We start from the raw sequence: 9,175 nt of genomic DNA on the forward strand, positions 1-9,175 counted from the left end.
AATCGAAAGCAAGTAATAGCATGCAGTAGTGAAATCACGTAGTAGCATACGGCATATAGCAGTAACAGTAAGCAGCAGCATGCAGTAAGTTCAGCGGAAACAAGTAAACTAACAAGTTGTAGATTAGCCCTATTAGTGAATCCTACTCGGGTCGGTCTTAGACTCACTAATGCATCCTAATTCCCTACAACCAATGCTCTGATACCAAATGTGACGCCCCGTACTAAATCATCATGTACGGACCATCAACAACAGGATCATTACAAGGTTAAGTACTATATGCGTTTTCAAAACAGAGTTTACATTCATAAATAAAAGTGACGTCATAACATACGTCAATTGTTTTACAAATCAAAAGTTTGCTTCGCTAAGTAGAAGCATTAAATAAGTGTACGTGACCATAATGGTCGTTACATAACATAAGTTCATAAGTAAAAAGTTTGAATGCAACATAAGTAGTCATGCGATAACAACTCTAGGCAGCGGGTTCTACAGCACGACTAGTAAGATAGCGGAAGCGACTTCAAGCACCTGAGAAAATACATGCTTAAAAAGGTCAACACAAAGGTTGGTGAGCTATAGTTTAAGTATAACAGTAATGTAAGTAGGCCACGAGATTTCAGTGCTACAACGAGCGTTTCAAAAGTATGTAAAAGTATATGCTTAACCGTGGGCACCCGGTAACTAACTTAACGTTTAATGTACCCCCTTAAAGTGCACTTGGCAAGTGCGTATAACCTCGAAGTATTAAACACTCGTTAAATGCTAGCGCTACTAGCCCGAGTGGGGATGTCAAACCCTATGGATCCATATCTAAGATTCGCGTTCACGGTTCAAAAACCAATGATTAAACGTTACCGAGCTAAAGGGAATGTTTCTGCCGTTATATAACCCACACATATATAAAGTTTAAGTACTCGTGCCTAGTATGTAAAACATAAAATCCGCATGTATTCTCAGTTCCCAAAATAAGTTAAAGTAAAAAGGGAATGCTATAACTCACGATGATTAGTAGTAACGGTAAGGTAGTAGTCGGAAAGTGGTGTGCAAGTAACGGTCCAAACGTCCTCAACCTAAGTCAAATAGCACTAAGTCAATAAGTCGTCTCAAAAGGTTTACAAGTACGTAATTAAGGTCATAAGGGTCATCATCAATCATCATTAAACAAAAGGTAACAAGTAAGACTCGTTTATGAAAGTCGTTTAAAACAAAGGCTGACTTCGGTCAGTCACCACGGCCTCTACCCTTACTGAATTAAGGTGAGACCAGTGGTCATGGCTCCGTCTATGAGTCCCTTAAGTGTGGTAAAATTTACAGAAGCAAACTCGTCTTGGTTTGACCGTGGCGACGGTCTAAGTGCGAGTAGGTCAGAAATTTCTGCACAACGTTAAAGGACATGGTAACGATCGGAGGGCCATAAATCCTAAACCGTAACTCGGATTAAGACGAGTCCTATATGAAAAGTTATCTACTCGAAAAGTTCTATCTAAAAATCAAGGTTAGAACAGCCCAGGTCTACTGGTCTGTTCCAGAAGCAGTAGGTCAGAAACTTTTGGACAGAATGCAGTGGGTTTTCAAGGGTTCCGGTGATCTTGGTGTTGGATGCTCATCATGGTTCTCATCCTTGGTGCGTCTAGCTTCAAGTGCACAACTCATGGATGTGTATACATCATCTTAACCAAGATTTGTCCATCATAACCTTAGTGCAAGTCTAAGACATGAATTTGATGAACCAAGGTTACATCAAGTCCTAGATCTACACACACATGAACAATGAAAGTAATTCTAACTAAGTTTTGACACTAGCAACACAAGTGTGAGTCTAAGACATGTAGATCAACTCACTTAAGAGTTGTATAATGTTTGATGAACCAAGGTTTCGTCAAAGTCTTAGATCTAGCACACACATGAACTTTTAAAACAATAATAAGTTACAAATTTGAATTGAACTTAAGTAAGCAAGATCTTTAGCTTGTAGAACATAGTTCTTAATTAGATCTTGAAGATTCAAGACTCAAAAGTTTAGATCTATAGTTCTTAAGTAAAATCAACACAAGTTAGAGAGTTTAAAGTGTTGTTCTTGAACTAACAAGTTAGATCCAAGAAATATAAGATCAAGATTAACTAGTAATCATGACCAAGGTTACATGTAAGTTTATGAACAAGTTCATGAACACTAAGAAAGATCACAACTAAGTGTTGGATCCATGATACTTGCACCAAAGTGTAAGCTCTTGTTGGTTTCATGTCCTTGTTCAAATGTGTAGTAAGCAACTAACAATAAGAAATAAAGAAAATGAATGATAAGCCTAAACCAACCATGAAGGTGGTATTCTAGTAACATACAACAAACAAGAACACAAGTAACAATTATAAAGATTATAAACTTTAAATCTTTTGAAACAAAATATGTAGAACATAACTAGATAGATTATGTTCTTGGATGTTCTTGATAAATACAAGATATAAGTGAAGAATCAAACTAAAGAGTTGATTCTTGAAACATGTAAAGAAAGACAAGTAAGTAAGTAAGTAAACAACTTAGTAATCTACAAGTAATTAAACTACAACAAGATTAAGTAACAAACAACAAAAGACGATGATGATTTTGATGATGAAGGCCACGGTTTTCACAAGGAAAAAGAAGAAGAAAAACTTCAAGTTAACTTACAAGAACAAGAGAGAATTTGAGAGAGAATGAAGCAAGTTTGTGTGTGTGAATTTGAGAGGGAAATGCAAGTAAGTTGTGAATGAAAAATGGAAATCAAAACACCCCATATGGGCACACTAGGCCATGGCCAGCAGGTGGGTCAAGGGGGGAGGTTTTGGTTTGTTGGATAATTGTATGTAAAGAGGCTTAAAGTTGGATCTTAGATGGGTGTGCATGGGGATAGTGAGTAACAAGATTCCTAATGAATAAAACTAGCTAGTTAACATGAAACTAATACTTACAAGTTGCAAGGGTTGGGCTAAATGCCCATTAATAAGTGTAGGGTGGGCTTGGGAGCCCAAGTCATGAGTCCATTTCATTAATTAAAGCCCAAGTTCAATAAATCCCAAGTTAAACCAAATAAAGCCCAAGTAATTAACCTATCACATTAGTTAATTAAAATGATTAATAAAATTAATCATGAATGTAAATAATATCTTAAAATATTATTCGTGCAAGTTCCGGGTGTCACAAAGACGTTTCGGGCATTTAAAGTTCAAGTACGGGCAATTAAAGCAACATGTAAATGTAATAACATACATTCGATTAATCACACGTATTAATAATAATAATTATTAATAAATAACGTTGGAAAAACCAGGGTCGTTACACGAACCGTCCGAAGTGAGGGTTTGTCAAACCCATATGGCCATATAACATAAGTTCTCGCTTACACCATCTGATGTAACTAATGATAATCGAATTGAGGATTTGTGTTCAAACTCGTATGTAGAATGTTTGTTTTCCCTGTACTTGTGTTCACGTAGTTTAAAAGAACGTTTATGTTTTCTCATCCCAAAAGTAAGTTCAAAAAGAGTAAAAGTGGGACTATGATCTCACCTTGTATGCACGAACCAAAAAGTACTTCGACAAGTAACGTGTGCAAAGAATAATGCTAGTCTTGACCTAAACAAATAGGTTGTATCAATAACGATAGTCACGCAGGGTCAAAGTTGTTCAATTAGTCCTATGGCTCAACACGACTCGATTAATATAGCATGTGAATCAAATTGTCAAGTTTCATGCAAGATACAAGTACAGAAACAAGTTAGGAAGGTTGCATAATCATTTGGTTAAGTTTGACAAAAAGTCAAACTTTGGTCGGTCAAAGTCAACGAAAGTCAACACGTTCGGGTCGGGTCCCAAACTATTTTTCTAAGCTTAGAAGTCATATATGAGCATGTTGGCCAAGTTACATGTTAATCGGAGGTGCGTAGCATAGCAAACATTTTTCGAAATTTGACAAAGTAGGTCAGAACCCAAACACGGCTATTGCCGCGCCGCGGCCAGAGGTGTCGCGCCGCGACATTAGGCGTGGCCTGGTACCTGGTCAGTTTCAAAAGTTCAAGTCTTGATCCAAAATTCAATTTAGCACAAAACGCAAACCGTAAATACTTAGAATACGTATCTTATATCATTGGAAAGCTCTTTTGACAAGGAATACAATTAACTACCTTTCACAAGCAAAAACATCAATTACAATAACCGAAAACTCGTCAATTGATCAAGAAGGGTTTATTTTCAAAGTTTCAAGTTCGTAAAACGTATTTTATGATTTGGGAATCCAATTTACACATACGATATGCCGTTCCGAAGGTAATTAAGCATACAATGCATCTAAACACTTACTAACAACATTAACAAGCATTCAACGCATCAAAAGTTCATGTCAAGAACTATCAAACCCTAGTCAAGCATTACAAAATCAATAATCATGTTTTTGAAGTTTTACAAATCAATCTACACATCAAAATGAAGCTAGTGATACTAGTAACACAATTACAACATGAACTTTAACAATTAAACAACTTTTAATCATCCAAAATCAAAGATTAAGCACACCCATTTCAAAAGTTCAAACTAGTTACTCCAATCAACAAATCGAGCAAACAAAACATGTATTCATGTTATACACGAGCCATAGACACTAACTAACACCATTTCAAATAAAAAAAAACGAATTTAGAGAAATCTAGAGTTTTAGAAATGTTACCCAAACGAGATGAAGTTGGTATCAAATTGTAGAGGATGAAGAGAGGATTTCAAATATGTAATTTGTTTTGTTGTAAGCCTCCTAGATCGAATTTAGATGATGAATGATTGAATTGGGTGTTTGTGTGTGTGTTCTTGCTAGAGAGAAAGAGAGAGAGATGGAGATGATTGAATGGTGGTGATTGGGGTGGACTAGTTGACCTAGTCAACTAGTTTGCCCCGTGTCAATTTTAGTCCCCCGAGTTTGTAGTCGGGTGCGGGAATTACCTAAACGGAATATTTTAAAACGCGTATTAACGGAGGATGTTAAAATCCAATAACGGAAAAATATTAAGAATGTTAGCTAACGGAGGATATTTTTAAAATAAAAAGACGGGCGTTAAAATAATTTAACGGAAAAATGCGGGATGTTACAAAAGATATGTTGTGGACATTACCTTTTTTTATATATAAAATTGGTATATAAACAAACGAAAGTAAAAGAAATAAGAATCAGTAAATTAGCAAAAATAATGCAGTAGTTATTAACTCACATAGAATAGCTGACAATAGGCCACCTTGAAATTGCAATGTGGAAGTTTCAAAAACAATAGGAGCAGAAGGAATTGTCATATAGATCTCTTACAAACACAGACAACGTGATAATGTTAGACTACGTGATCAATAGCTCGTAACCAATTTTGATCGGTGACCCAACCCAACTCACCCATTTGCCACACACGTTTGACTTGAATTAGATCTAAGAAATGACCGACTCAAATAAATGGTCATCATAAGCTATAAGAGGGTTTGGGTGGATTATTAACCTTGAGACAAATTGAAGTTTAAACTCGAATAAGTGGAGATCGTTGAACAATCTGTGAGGACCAAGCCAACGGAAAATAATTGATTAATGCACAGATTGCAAACAATAGATAATCACGCCATTTGTAGAGGTGCAACTTTCGTCAAATGGGTCGGCTTAAGTGATGTTATATCTCAAAGGGTCAAATGGGTTATTGTGGATTATTAACTGAAAATGGAACATATTGGGCTTTCTTGGGCTTAATTTTGACTAAATATTGTTCTGTTATGGGTCAATATGCAAATAAATATTATTTTTACATAGTAAAACTACAAATCAGTAGCACCATGTACCAAAATACAACCCATATGATAATACATTCTAGTAGCAGCAGATAATGGGTAAACATCAAGCTATACCATTATATTAAGTGTCCCGTTATTTAAATATATGATGCAACACTTTAGAAAGTTTTATGTTTTTAAAAAGTTTTGTGATATTCGATTTTTGACCAATTAACTTAAATATTATTATTTAAAGCGTAACTTAAATATTTTTACCTGAGCATTGAACCTTTTCAAGTTGAGCTAAAATTCCTAAAGTGACACATTTGACCACTTGAGATAAATCATTACCCATATGAACAATATCACATAATTTGGTCAAAATAGCAATCTCGTTATGATGTTATCCAAAGTCAAGAGTACTTACACCTTAAAGTCTTGAACTTTAGCGTCCTGCAAACATATCTCGTTAAGAGCCTCATTGTCGAAAACCCATATGTTCATCAGCCAACCGTGGACCAAGAGTGTTGAATCATAAGGCTCAACAATCATGGACCTAGAGCATTACTGGACGATGAGCTCAATCAGTGTACAAAATATGATAACCATGTTTTGATTTTATCAAATTATACAGAGTCGTATAAAATAATGATTGTCATTAAATAATACAAAAAACATTATATGTAAACAAAGTAAGAGAGACCTAAATTCAACCTTAAGACAAATTGAAGTACAAACACAAATTAGTGAAGAAAGGTCTGAGCGACGACATAAAAAATAAGACAACATTGATATGGATTAGCAAATAGTGAACCTAATACATGCTACCATTTAGTTATAAACATTAAGACTACATAAAATATTATTTAAGAAGGATTACGGCTGACACTCCGATCATAATTTTCTCTAAAGGGTACCAAGTTCTAAGTTTAGTATTTGGCCATAACCTGAATATACTCATTATGACGTATAACCTAAGGTCAATTTAAGCCCATTCGCAAATCGGGATCTCTTAAAAGCTTTAAGAATACAACAAATGCAAACCTTACAACTCAGTATCCAGATCTATTCAAATAATCAATACATACTGAAGTTGATGGTTATAATGGTTAAGGAATGTGAAGTTGAGATATGATAGCTACCCAAACCCAACCCATTTACACGATTACTGATACACGATGCTCATATAAGTATATTTCATTAGCCTCTCACTTAATTAGACAAATATATATTGAAACAATAATCAATCAAACAATACATGTAGATCTAATAATGGTTAAAAAAAATAGGTATACGTTTACCTCTATATTGTTTTTTGGAATATATGAAGTTATACATCCATATACAACCAATTGAGCAAGATATACCACAAATTAACTCAAAGTCTCAAACTTATAACTATCAAACACGCCTATGACATCTCAATACTCCAAATCATTATGGTTAGATCTGTATTTGTAGTTTGAATATCAACCAATGAGATTACAATTGTGCCATAATGAAGCTGAAAGAAATATTACAAGTGCAATCAATGGAATATGCCACTTGTCAACGTGAACAAATTACCCAAATGATACCCAAACAGACACTACTTGCCCATATTTCTTTTTAATGTTTCAATTACACTGTTACCCTTCCTTTTTAACAACATTTGACCCATTTATATTTATTTTCCATTCAGATGTAATATGCCCCTTACTTCAGTACAGTAATTTATACCTCTTATCTCTCTTCACCTGTTTAATCGATATTATATTTTTATCGTGTAAGTTGATATCCTAAGGCTATATGCCTAAAGAATAAGAATATCGATCCTAGATTATAACCATTAAGATACCATTTTGAACAAAACAGTGAATCCAAATATTATACAGGAAATATCACAAGAGCAAAGACAATCATACTTGAAAGTTCTTCAACTTGCTTGGGAGTTAACTTAGCAGAAAATCCACAAGCTGCATGCTTGTAAGTGTACAACAACGCCCCTTTTGTTGCGTCCTCACTATCAATGAATAAACAAAATTAATATACAATTAACAACTCATAATTCAAACACACAAATACATGCTTTTCGGGCTTATCTATCCCAGTAACAAAAGATAAAATCATAAAATCTAGAAGCAGCAAAAAAATCAAATCATCACAAATACATAGTAATATATTACTTTTAATTAAACAACCGACTTTAATTAAACTACCTTACATATAGATGGTGGCGACGATGACGGTGGCGACGATGACGGTGGCGACGATGACAGTGAAAATAACAAATTAATACAATCCAAAATTACCTCACATATACGATGGTGGCGACGATGACGATGCTTCTGACGGAGTCGCTTGCAGGCAGAAAACACTGCGGAGCTTTCGCCGGAGACGGACACGACGGACACCGCTTGGGTTTACACCTTTCGGTGGGCAGCACCAATCGTCGATGTAGATGAAATTGGTACCTTCGCGTTCAGGAAACCGCTACGGATTTAATGGTGCTGGTGGCGCCGGCTAATTCGGCGGAGTAAAGACATAATCGGCGATCAAAACGAATTGGGGGTGGTTGGGCTTCTGATCCCTTTTTTTTGTTTCTCTTCTCTACATTTTACAAAGCATGAATGTCACATCCTACTTGTCACACTCACATTGTCCCATCATTTTAATTTCCACGTGGATTTTTTTTAAAAGCCTGTCAAATGCTACAAATTACTCCTAACTGCCACGTGGACATCAACATACCGCCTATACGTGCCCTCTAAATTGTCGAATCTGAAAACCACATTTTCATAAGTTATAATTTTAGGTTTTCAAAACCTCCCATCTTTTCTCTGTCACCCTCTACACTTTTGCATCGATACTCACCTGTAATAGGAGTGAAATCCATACAACCTTCTACATTAAACATTTTTTAACGTTAAATATACCCAATGAGCGACGATGACGGTAAATCACCAAATCGCTATTTTCCTATTTCTTTCTTCTACTTGCGACTTCAAACCCTAACTCTAACTGTAGGTATGAATCATCTTTCTATATTTATGATCTTGCGATGATGTAATTAATATTGCAGATGATCATTGAATGAGATTGTTACTATCATGTTTATTGTTTCGATATGACTACAAGTTTCTCAATTTTCGACTGAATCAAGATAAGGAATCGTATCCGACGGAATCAAATCACAAGAATAGCGATTTGTATACAGGTTTGCGTTATCGTTTTCTATTTTCTATCGGATTTCCACTTTATGTTTACTAATAAAACCTAATTAAGTATCTAATTAACAAAATTAGATGTTTAAACATAATCAATTTGATAATAGTTACTCACAACGATAATTTACTTGCAGGTTGAAATCATTCTACATCGTTATTATGGATATAGATTATGTGTATAGCATGTCTCGGAAGGTAT

At 35.1% G+C, this 9,175-nt stretch overlaps 1 long non-coding RNA gene across 2 annotated transcripts in view; it reads right to left on the reverse strand.

The window, feature by feature from the left end:
* The window catches only part of LOC139892315 (uncharacterized), a 49,794-nt gene extending 41,448 nt beyond the window's left edge, over positions 1–8,346 (reverse strand). For both annotated transcript variants that reach the window (XR_011774031.1, XR_011774032.1), the window contains exons 1-3: positions 8,062–8,346; positions 7,675–7,772; positions 5,236–6,337 (exon numbers count right to left, since the gene is read on the reverse strand). This is a non-coding gene — a long non-coding RNA (uncharacterized lncRNA). The remainder of the gene's footprint in view (positions 1–5,235; positions 6,338–7,674; positions 7,773–8,061) is intronic.
* Positions 8,347–9,175: the final 829 nt, after the last annotated feature.

Source organism: Rutidosis leptorrhynchoides, chromosome 2 (genome assembly GCF_046630445.1).
Source record: "Rutidosis leptorrhynchoides isolate AG116_Rl617_1_P2 chromosome 2, CSIRO_AGI_Rlap_v1, whole genome shotgun sequence".
Classification (NCBI taxonomy): Eukaryota; Viridiplantae; Streptophyta; class Magnoliopsida; order Asterales; family Asteraceae; genus Rutidosis; species Rutidosis leptorrhynchoides.